Source organism: Poecilia mexicana, unplaced genomic scaffold, assembly GCF_051168715.1.
Source record: "Poecilia mexicana isolate PSO_F unplaced genomic scaffold, ASM5116871v1 scaffold_12, whole genome shotgun sequence".
NCBI lineage: Eukaryota > Metazoa > Chordata > Actinopteri > Cyprinodontiformes > Poeciliidae > Poecilia > Poecilia mexicana.
Window position 1 is genome coordinate 21,122,373 of NW_028263381.1, and position 12,580 is coordinate 21,134,952.

Sequence of the window (12,580 nt, forward strand, 5' to 3'; positions counted from 1 at the left end):
ACACGCGCCGCAGACGCCAGCCTCCTTTGACCTTCACACCAAGCCGCGGCCTGAAACCTCGGCTATTGATTTTTCTAACTATCTGTTTACTCCTCGTCTGCACACTTTCCCAGCTGCTTGGAGAGCATCGCTTGCCCCGAGGCGATCAGCAGGGCTCAGCTTGTTCCAGTCTTTGATCATCGTTCAGCCAGCGGATTAACATATGCACACTCTCTTCCTCCCTTTGTCGCTGGGCTTGATAATAAATCTACAACCCTTCCTCTATCACTCCCTCTCTCTCTATCTCTCCTTCTCTCTGCCTTGCTCCAATAAGGGACGAGCCATGAATCAATCACCCCGCTTTACGCCTCGTGTCAGACATGGATGCAAATCACAGAAGGATCTGCGGGTAAAGCTCTGCTTATTAAAACCCGATGCCGCACTCATTACGAGGCCGCCTCATGCACATGCATGTCGCCAAGGCGAACAGCAGGTAACACTCGGTAAAAACAGCAACACTGGTGGAGATAAAACACAGACAGACAAGATTAGCCGATTTCTAAGACTATTATCTCAACAGAGGCCAAAACTAAGCCTCATCCGCTCTGCCAAACCTAAAGGAGAATTGAAAGCTGATGAAGTTAATTACCGAGACATTGTGGGAGGTTAAAGCGTCGTCTAAAAGAAGCTTAATCGGAGGGGAAACTGCAGGGCAGAGGTTTGGGTTCGTAGATACCCTCGCTGTGCAGTAAGTGTCCTAATTAGGGTTAGTTTGAGCCTACAAACCATCCCAGTTAGCTCGCTTAAAGGGCCAGGGCTTCTGGGGCTTAAAACAACAATCAGGCCTCTGCAAGTAGGACAGCAGATAAATGTATGAGAAGCAGAAATCCAGGTAGGTGAGTGGCTTTTTTCCTCAGAAACTAACCTATCTGCTTCCTCTAAGGCCACAGCTGAAACACGCCCTCGCTCCCCGTTGCCTTTCTTATTTATTACGACCTAATTATATCAGCATGTCAGCGAGCAGTTCCTTGCCCTAAATGCCGCAATGCTCTGGTGGCTGAGCTCGTTCTTGCAGACCTTATGGTTAGGAGCTGTGTAGCATTTAACCACGGCTCTTTCTGAGCCACACGGGGTTGTTTAGCATTAACTTTTTAATTTTTTTTTCTCTCGTTTTTTGCAGCCCATCCACGATGCAACGGACCAGGCAGAGGGAGCGCATGCAGTGAATGAAAATACAGGCGCAACGTGAGTTCAGGACTGATAGGATGAGGAGGTGGCGTGAGTTTGGATGAGTTCCCCTCCTCTTCCTCCTCTTCATCATCATCATATCAACTGAGTGTCGGCCTCGGCTGCCCTGGAAGATGCCAGATCCCATGGAAACCCATTTTCACCAATGTGATGAAAGAAAACATTAAAAATTTGAGATAGTATCTCATAACTGCAACACAGCCAAGTCATTTCTATGAGATATTATATCATAATGATGAGACATGGAAGTTATTATTGCCTTGATGAATGAAGCTACAGCTTCACTTTACCTCTAATTGTGACTAAACTAGGAAGAAATTATTTTATTGTCTTTTTTGAAATTTTATTTTTTAAATAAAAACTTTCATTTTATGAAAGTACCCATTTTGCTCATCATCTACATGTTTGTCTTATTTAGAGGGACTCAGCATATCTCATTGAGAGCTAATGATCAAATATTGCTAGCTAGTAATATTTCGCGTTTGAGCCATTTTCTCTCTTCATTTATCGACTCACCTGCATTTAATGCTTATGTATCACTGAGACGCACCTTATTCACTAATGTCAATTTGGTAGAATAACTTATTTTTATCACGCTGCGATAAACAGATGTAGTAGCTGACTGACAACATGCTAGCTAACGTTAAAACAGCAAGCTTACCGCAGGTAACCATGGCAACCAGCGGCATCTAGCTGCAAGTGAAGTTGCGCGCCCATCCGCTGTGTTTACAAAAACTGTTGTGTCCAATCGGGGTGTGTGTCCTTCGTCCAGCACGGCGAATAAACGACGACCGGAAGAGAAAATCTGGTGTGGCCTTCAGATAGCTGCTAGCCTCCACCGCAGCGTAATTTATGTTGCCTAGCAACTGCGACAGCGTGAAGCGCAGAGCGGCGAAACGGAGCCATTTTTTAGCCACGTATTACTCCAGATTCCTGTATTATTCTAAACCTTTGGTAGTAAAGAAATCTGTTATTTTATTCTAAAATGTTTAAACATGTATAACATGTGTCTACACATAATGAATATAAGCAAATTATTCATAATAATTATTCATAATTATTCAATACTCTCCAGATCTCAGATAAAACATTACAGTTAAATAAAACTATTATGTTTGAAGGCTTAATTTTAATCAATCAACTTGATTTGCTCAGGAATAAATTAAATATTTCAGTAACCCAAACACTTTACAGCTAGATATTACCTGTGTGAATAATACTCCACTTGTTTAATTTTCCTTTGGGATTAATAAAGTGTTTAATTGGGGAAAGCTGGCAGGAGTTCGTAAAACAATGTGCCAGGAGTCACAGCTACATCCTCGCCTAAAAAACGTTGTAAAAAATCATGTTGAGTCACTTAAAGTGTAATACAGCAAAATAATTTGCCTCTCCGAATTATGGGATATGGTGGCCATGAAGGACACACCGGACCCATCCTTCAAAAAGAAGGATGCGTTTGGAGGAGTCTCTGAATCGGACAGGCCTTGTCGCAGTGTTATGATGTAACCAGCCTACAAATCTGGCCTTCAAAGAAAGCAGCCCAAATATTCCCTCTATAATAATGTGAGAAAACCACAATTTTCTGTTTATTCAGTCAGTTTTAATGCATCAAACATTATGCAAGCTTTAACTAATAATAAGGTAATTTAAGAATAATAAATACTAACACTACGTGGCGGTAGTAGGATCTTCCACCACTAACATGGATCCTATTATGGAGAATAAAAATGACGGACCGGCTTCCTGGAACTCATCCGTCCTCTCAGGTGGGGGGAAAAACCAGGGCCCACTCGGCCTGACAGCGAGACAATCAGCCTTGTGCTGCTCAGGGTGGGAGTGGGGGTGAGGCGGCGGTGACCCGGCATGCCGAGATGAGGCCTGCGCTCCACGCTGATGAGCTCTTCTTCCACAGACATCAAACGGGGCAGCGCCGCAGACCTCCCCGCGACCCGCCTGCGCTGCCTTGTCTCCTGCTCTCTGCTTTTATTTGAGCCTGATGCGGGCAGGCACATCAGCAAATATCGATCACGGCGAGCTCGGTAAAATTCTCCCTGCAGGTTTTTGACAGGTGATTACAGAGGCTGGGAATGTGTGCGCACATTTAGGTTTTTCTAACCCCTCCAACCTCTGAGACTGGCTGAGGAGAGCAAGCTGAATTTCTTTGGTTTGTCTCAAATCATCCACAGAAGAGAGACATGTTTAAAAAAAACACATCCAGACGAGGAGGCACACAGTGCAACCCAGAAATGAAGGGATGAAACAAAGAATTTGGAGGAGACTCACTGGGCTCTACAGGTTTTCTGGGCTCATAAATATAGTTTTTTACGTTTTTGTTAAAATGTTATTTTAAATTTTTGTGAACAAAAAGGAGAAAATTTCCACAAGACGATTGAATCTACAAAGTCTGATGTGAAAATTTTTTTTTGTTATGGTACTCGAAGTCTCTCAGTTTAACTAAGAGTCCTATAGCAAGGGCAAGATGAGAACCAAAATAAATGGAAATAATTTAAATTAATTCTGTTAAATTTTTAAAACAGTTTATGTCCATAATTGAAAAACTACAAATCAGTCTACAGATACAAGCAGTTTTCAACCACTTCCAAGTTGAATTACGACCATTTGTAACCATAATTACTGGAAAACTACAAATTAAAATTTTTTTGTAGTTTGTTTCTAACTTGTGGTTACTTCTCTTTCTCGCCTGTGGGGGCCCTGAACAAAAAAAAAACTGAGGTAAATAATAAAAAAGCCTCTGAAGCACAACTTCCTTCTTCATGAAATGTAAACAAATGGATTGGTGGTTGTAGGATTTCTCTTTTGTCTTTTAGAAGCCATTTGTCCCGTTAGCGCTAAACTAGCATGTTTGTTTTGGTTGTATTAACCCAGAATGCCTTGCTCTATGGTTTTATTCCTGCTATAATAACATATAATAATATGAGAAAGACACAATTTTCTCTTCATTCAGTCTCTATTTAATGCATCAGACACAAAATAATGTTAAAATTATTATTATTATTTTTTTTTTCATTTGCCATATTGAGAAAACTTTAGCCATTCAAGTTATGGAAAAACATAACTTTATACAAGAGAAAGCTCAGGCTGTTAGGAAAATAGCTCAATAAAATCAATTAGTTCTAATGATTTCTCAGACTTTTTAAGGTAATTGTGTTGTAGTTTTATTTGTTTTGTATTTCCTGTTTGCATTGATTGTATTTATTGATTCTGTGTGCTCTCTGCTACGCTGCAGCTAGCATAGCATGTCTTTAATGCTAAAGCTAGTAAGCATAGCAACTGATGACAGCTATAAACAGATTTCTTGTAACAGTAAGTTGTTTCTCTGCTATTAACACATGTAGAAGCATACATGAGGATGATTGACAGCGCTAAGCCCTGCCTCTTGTCTCTGATTGGTTGTTTTTGGTGCATTTCTTCAGATGGCAATAATAGCTCAGGGAGAAGGTGGAGAAGATTTATATTTTCACATATCTGTCTCATATTATACAGTCACGACATTTTGACAATTTTAAGAACTATGTAAAAAAGATGTTTTTACAGAAGTCACATATTGCAGCTCTAAGTCATTTAACTGTTTTTAGCAAGACAGACGAGTCATTATCTATGGATCACAGATGGACAGTAGCTTTTTGGCTAATTCTGTTGCATTTACCAAAATTTTTATGTGCATTGTCCCTACCAAGGAAATTAACTTTGGATTGACTCATGAATCGATAACTTGCATGGCGCCCACTGTGTCCAATAATGCAGGCGTCTTCCAATCATCGGAATTCAAATGACTTGGACGCGTCCCCAGCCTTCTGTCGAGGCCTCGCCGTTCACCAATAGCCTGCGAGGGAAACAGGCTGCAGATTCGGAAAGCCTCGCATTCGGAACGTTATTAATTAAGCTGGTGGAGAGGAGAAGAGTCTCCTCTTTTTTTCATGACAGGGGCTCCCGAGGCGGCGAGCAGTGTGGATCTTGGCGCTGACCTGGCCCAGCAGGGGGAAGGAGTTGTGTCTTTGAGGTAGAGTTGGGGTGGGGGGAGGCTGGCTTCATGCCGACAGCCAGGCCTGCCACGTCTGCGTGCCCGCTTTGAAGTGTCACCTTGAGGGAAGAGCCGATGGCCGGGAAGCCGGGAGGCGGGAGCAGCGGAGAGGAGTGGCACTGTTGGCATCGGCAGACATGCCGCTTTAATATTGCATGGGCTCCCGTCCATCTCTGTACACACTCAGGACATTCCTTCTGCTTGATTTGGTTTGAAAGAAGATCTTTGTTGGGGTTTTTTTTCATCACCTGTGTTTGGTTTCGAACAAATGTCAAGCCTTTTGCAGTCGGAGGAAGTTTTAAACAAGCCGCAGCGTTATGGACGCTGACATGTTGGGGCCTGCAGAGTGGAGGGTGGTAAATAATCTGGAAGCAGTGGAACAGGGCCGGATCCAGCAGGAGCTTAAAGGGCTGGTTAGACCTGGGGGCCACCAAAAGGTTTTGCATTTTGAAATTTAAATTAAATTTAAAGTTAATTTTATAGAAAATTTCAGCAACAAGGCAGGTCAAAGAGCTTTACATTGTATAAACATAAGAATAAGAAGGCATGACCCAGAGAAATTCCATAAATTTTGAACAGACTTCCAGATGGCGATGGTTAAGATTTATTCACCTCAAGATGAAAAATGAAGATTGATCACCAGAGAAATAATGGATCTGCTACAAGTAGCCAAACTACGGAAGAGGGTTAGGGCCAAATAAGAAAAAATAATTCTGACTTTTTTTTCTCAGAATTATTTTTTTTTCTTAGAATTGGCATTTTTCTCAGATTTTTTTTGTATCCCAGGTGTTTTTTCCTCAGAAATCTTTTTTCCTCGGAATTCTGACTTTTTCCTCAGAATTTTGACCCTGTGTGGTCTCTGTTGTGCTGCAGCTAGCATAGCATGTTATGAATGCTAAGGCTAGTTAGCATGACCACCGATCACGGTGGATAAACGGTTTACCGGTTTTCCTGTAACATCAAGTTGTTTCTCTGCCGTTTAGGAACATTTAGGATCGTACATGACATTGACTGACACCACTAAGCCCCACCCCCTGGCTCTGATTGGTTGATTTTGACTGAGTGGTGTATTTCTGAAGTCAACGCAGAGGAGCTTGGACTTTTCAAAGATTATCTTTCTTATATTTTACTGTGAAGATATATTAACAAAAATGTTTTAAAAATGTTTTTAGAAAAGTTATCTACTGCAACTTTAAGATTAAATAACACAGAACATATTTGCACAAAGATGTAATGTGGCAGTATCCAGCAAAAAAAAGACTGATTTGATTATATTGATGGAATAAGATCAAAGCACATAACTACTATCTTGAAAGTTTCATTTACGCCAAGTGGGCCACTTAGAAACATACGACATGCCGGATTTGGCCCCCGGACCTTCAGTTTGACTCAAGCACCTTAGAGGATTGTGAAACAAAACCAGAAATCTCAAAAGTTTGAGGGAGATTCGCAAGTGGGAGAATCAAGAGCAACGACAGGAAGATGCATACAAGGATCATCATGAGCGACTTTTTTAACTTCCGATATTGATATCTGAGTTTTAGTATCGGCCGATACCAACTTTAATTTGTTCAGTCAATGCAACTCGGAGTAAAACAGCAAATGCAAAATAAATACTAAAAAATCCTGAAAATGACAGAAACAATAGACTGACTAACTTGATCAAACATTTAAAAATAAACTATTTCATATGGTTCAGAAAGTTAAATTATATAATGTAAAATAAATAAAGCAAGGTGTTGCATGATAAACATAGAATTAAACTGAGTAGATTACTCTCATAATACTTCGACTTTATTCTGGTAATATGAATACTTTACTTTCATATAATAAAAAAAATCTTAGCCTGATAATATTTCAGCGTAAAGTGAATAGAATTCAAAGCTGTAAAACAAGATGGCCGCCCCAGATGTGTTGACGTCACTGAACAATAAAACAAGAAGAGTGCATCATGAAAAAAGGAAAAATAGATCTTCAAAAATACTAAAATTTGATTAATCAATAAAATCTATTTATTTTTCATCTTTTCCTGCAACCACATTTTTTCCTTCCACTCAGCTTTCCCATAAAGGCTTGGATGCAGCAGCCAGTGGTAAGTAAGTGTGTATTGATGATTGTGGATGCCAACAGAACATTTCATTCTATTTTATCTTGATCTGCTGTAATATTCTAGACTTGTGAGAAAATTTATTTTGGATTGTTTTTTTATTAGCTGTAAACCAAACCATCAGCTTTAACAGCAGTAAAGGCTTGAAATCAATCCCTCTGAGCGTAATGAATATGTATGAGTTTCACTTTTTAAATTAGATTAGTGAAATAAACACTTTTTGAAAATATGAACCCATATGTGCAGAAAAGAAGACTTCAAGTTGAAGAATATAGACTTCAGATAATTGGTAAAACTTTTTTCGTCGGGGTTAAAAAGAAAACGGCGCAGGTTTATTCTCGCTCCAGCTTTTGCTAATTGCTAACGCCGCCGTCTTTCATGAATTAGAAAGCGGAACCGCCAGGGAACCGAACTTTAACTTTCATTTCTCCCTCTTTAGCGGCTACCTCGTCCTGACCCGCTGTAGCCGGCGGCAGATCCAACATGGCGTCAGCTTGAGGAGTTTACCAACAAGCGGCGGCGGCGGCAGGATGAGGCGATTTGAAACGAAAAAAAAGAAATAAAAAAATAAGATGGCGGGTCTCTACTTTCTACTTTCCACCCGCTTTAACAACCGTCCCAGTTCACAAATAGCAGTTTTAACTCCCCTGATTAGCACTGACATCTGCAGCCTTTCATCTCGTCCTCCATCTTGTTTTTTTAATCAGATTAACCCAAACGGGCATCCTTTAATGGCCTCTTTTTTAGGAAAGCTGAAAGAAGGGAGATAATTAAAATAATTAAACCGCTGGGACCGGTCCATGCGCCGGCTCTTTTCTTCTCTTCTCGCCTTTAAGTTTTCATCCCGCCTTGCTTACGGATTCAAGCGGCACACAGAGAGAGGAAGAGAGAGAAAAGGACTCATCATCCTCGCTTTAATTGCATTAAGTCGACTCTCGGAGGTCCAATTTTTTCCCTCCAAAACTGACAGCCGGCATCGGATCGGATCTGATCTTCAGGTGAACGTCAGCCATCTAAATCTGGAGGCAGAGGGAGGGGGTGGACGCCGCTCTAAACAGCCTTTATGCAGCATATTTATTTAGTCAGGGAGTTTATTTAGCATAAGGCCTTAAGACTAAAAAAGGAGGGAAAAGTATCCTTTTTAAGGATTATTTATTCATGAACTTTTAAGCTTTTAATGAGGACAAATGAAGCCGTTTTCCACAGTGTCAGTATGGAGTATGCTTACCAAAAATATTCTTGTTTAGCATTTTCTCCCCTTCCTGCACACTGAGGGATCCGTGAGGAATAAACACTTATATTTAATAAGTGCAACTCGGAGTTTGGAGAGTTGCAATCAGTTTGTTTTGATCTTCCATAAATTTTGATCAGACTCCGGATGGCGACGGTTATGATTTATTCACTTCACGATGAATTGTTAAAACGGAGATTGATCATCGGGAAAACAATGGAGCCAAACTACGGAAGAGGATGAGGGACAATCACAAGAAGTATTCTGACTTTTTTCTAAGAATCTTTGTTTCTCAGATTTGTTTTTTTCTCAGAATTTTAACTTTTTTCTTGTAAATCTGACATTTTTCTCTGAATTCTTTTTTTTTCTCAGAATTTTCCCAGAATCCTTTTTTCATCAGAATGCCAATACTTTTTTTCATAATTCTGACTTTTTTCTCAAAATTACTATTTTTTTTCCTCAGAATTATTTTATCCTTAGAATTCCTTGATCTCGTAGTTCTGATGTTTTTTCTCAGAATTCTGACTTTTTTTAATCTGAGTTCTGATTGTTTTTCTCTCAGAAACCCAATTTCTTTCTCAAAATTCTGACATTAGCTGCAGGATTATAACTTTTCTGAAAATTCTGCCTAATCTTCTGAGATCAAGTTGTTTCCACTCGTGGCCCTGATCCTCTTCCATCCCAAACTTTCTTCTCTCTAAAATAATTTTTTTTTGCTCATAAGCTCAAATGTAGGATGATATTTTTATTTCTTTTAAATTGCTTTGTGCTAAATACTATAATCACTCATCTTCAGATAGACTCAAAGGATTCTGGTGATGTATGGTAGAGGTAGCATCATGCTGAGGTAACGCTTTTTCTCAACCAGGTCAAATCTGATGTAATTATTTGTAAGTTGATATTTCAAATAAGATTATTTGGTTTGGCATCAAACTTTATGTCATAGTGGGGAAAGTATTCAACCCCTTACAGATTCTTTCTGTTTCAGAACATCAAACATCCTGCTGTCAGGAAACGATAACCTGAATTTAACCAAAATGAAATTTCAAGTAATCACGCCCCCTGCTGGTGGCAGCAGCTGACAACAAGCGTTAATGATAACAGGAAGTGAGTTTATAAATCACTCAGGAGGAATTTCACTCAGGATATTTCTTTTAATCGATTTTTCTCTGCGTCCAAAGCGTTCAGCCACCACATCATCACACTGCCACCACCGTGTTTGACTGCTGGAAAGTTTTATTTCTCTACATGATGAGTTAGTTTGACGTAATAAGTTAAGCTTTATCTCGTTCTTATTGAACTTTGACCTGAAACTGAGACAGGTGAGGCCTGTATTTGTTGTTCTGGGTTCTTTATGAACTCTTGAATGAGTTTCTGATTCAGAAATGACTTTATTTCTCATTTGTTGTTGAATTTCTTTACGTCTGGGATGTTTTGGCAGGTACCAATTTAAGTGAGTTCTTGATCTTATGGGTCTTAAATAACAGAAAATGGTGTTTATTTACAATTAATGCATGATTTAAATACATTTACATTCCTCACATAGAGCCAAGTTATCTTTATCTTTTACTTTAAAATGTGATAATCTGAAACTTTTAAGCTAAAACAGAAGAAATATTTTCCTCTTTTGAATTTATATTCCTAAAAACTATCAGCAGACGTATGAAGCTGACCATTTTCCTCCTGGTGTTGATAATCAGCCAAACTGATGAAATGTGGATTAAAAATAATGGATCAGCTAAAAGTTTTCAAATTTGATACAAACCGAAATAACTTTTTCATTCTGTAGCCTGGAATTCGAGTTACTTTCCCTCCTTTTTAATTTATTCTCCGCCGTCTCCCGCACTGATAAAAGAGGCGAACGCGGCAACAGCCGAGTTATGATTTACATTATAGGTATGTTGAATATTATAATCACTCGTCTTTAGATAGATTCAAGCTGTACTTCCTGTCAGAAGGAGTGTAATAAATTCTTGCATGAGGATTTTTACTGAGAGCAACAGCCTCGAACTTTTACACGAGCCGCCACGTCTTTTCGCTCCCCTCCTCACGCACTTTTCGTTTCATTCGGATCGTTTTCACAGGACTTCATTTCAAGTCTGGAGGAGAAAAAAATGGGGGGGGAAAAAGTGGAAGAATCCCTTTGGCTGGAAATACTTAAGATTTATATTTAAATTTTCATGGAATCTTTGAGAACATTGAGGAGCAATTTCACATTTGCACTGACATCTAATTTCTCAAGTAGAGTCTGAAAGCACAAATTGCCGAGGATTCCCTGTGTGCCCAATTATCCGGCATCAATTTCCTTGACCCTGTGGATTGCTGGTAAATTAATCATATGACTTTTTTCTTTTTGGCCTCTCTTTTCTCATGCAGTACATGCACACATTTGATAAACTAATCATATTTGGTCGGTTTAACTAAAAGAATTACGTTTAGAAAAAGAATCGCAGAAAAACTCAGAAGTTGAACACAGTTCAGTCGCATAGGGTCACTTAAAACTATGAACAACGCTTTTGATATAATTTAGCAAAAACAATTGTTTTCCCTCTTTTTGTTAAAAACTGAAATCCAACGCTCTCAAAAATATTTAAATTAATTTCAAACCAAAACTATTTGCATTTTTTTCCTGTATTTTGAACCTCCACTGTCCACTAATTGATGTGTAAAACCACATAATAGCCGATAAAAACTCTTCCTCATATTCATTAAAAGAAATTAAAGCAAATTATTTAAAAAATTTCCCACATTTAAAACCCATAAAGTGATGTGTACCTCAGAATAAGCTTCAAACATCCAGTGTAAAAGGAAATGTTTGCTCAGTTTTATGTAAAATACAGCAATACATAAACTATTTTTGAAAACATAGGAGAAATTCTGAAAGTTTGCCATGTTTTGAACCCCAAACCGTTGGCATGTGGCTAAAAATGAAAGCAAAAACGAAAACAAAATCAGAAAATAAGAGATAAATATAGACATTATATTAAAATGTTAAAATCAGAAGAAAGTACTTGTTAAAGTATTTGCTATTTTCGCCCATTTTAAACCTGTACAGCTCATCAATTGGCATGTAACCCAGAATAATCTATACATATATAGAACTTACAAAATATCAGACAATATTTTTAAAATATAGGATAAATTTAGAAAAATTTAAACAAAATTTGTAAATTTCCCATGTTTTGAAATTGTTCTGTAACTGGCTAATAAACTCTTTCTCAGCTCATATATTTAAAAAATTAAAAAGCTACATGAGCTGCATTATAAAGTTATTAAAAACCACAGGTAGCACACCTCCTCCCATGAATGAACAGAGATTAAAGGTCAATTCATTTAAAAACAAATCGTATGGAGAGCAAATATGACACCATGAGGCCGTTTGTGTCAAACTGAGGCTTTTTAACCGACAGAAATAAGGAGAAAATGCAGCAGGAACATCGTTTCTGATTGTGAAATGAAACTATTTTTAATCATCTTCAGTTCCCTTGTTAGTAAAATACTTCTAGAAACCCAGAATGAAGCACCTGAATCACCTGTGATTGCTGACTGGCTCCAGGTTGCCGGGTTGCTCTACCTGTTGATCCCAACATGGACGGAGGAGGTTCTGGAGTCGGATTCTGGAGCAACAGTGTCCTCTGGTGGGACAAAGACAGAATTCAGGAGAAAAAGGAAAACACACAGGATGATGATGATGATGATGATGATGATGATGGAGGGAACCATCAGGGTTTGGGTTTTCCGGTGACACCAACTCATTACTGTGGAGTCAAACGTTTCGTTCGCCAGAAAAATAAATTAAATTACTACAGTTACATTTGTAATGTAGATTCTCAAGTCTTGTCACAACACTAACGCTGCCTGACCTTTTGAAAAAAAGACAATTTATCATTTTTTATATATAAATTTGTCACAATTTCTGAAAAAACGCCATTTTATTTCTAGTCTTATGATTCATAATAAAGAAAACCTTCGG

At 38.7% G+C, this 12,580-nt stretch overlaps 1 long non-coding RNA gene across 1 annotated transcript; it reads right to left on the reverse strand.

Annotated features, from left to right (window-relative positions):
* Positions 1–4,682: 4,682 nt before the first annotated feature.
* LOC106906342 (uncharacterized) lies at positions 4,683–12,455 on the reverse strand. Its single transcript, XR_015764784.1, has 2 exons — positions 12,141–12,455; positions 4,683–5,689 (listed from the first exon to the last, which is right to left on the reverse strand). It is a non-coding gene; the product is annotated as an uncharacterized LOC106906342 (long non-coding RNA).
* Between the last annotated feature and the right edge of the window lie 125 nt (positions 12,456–12,580).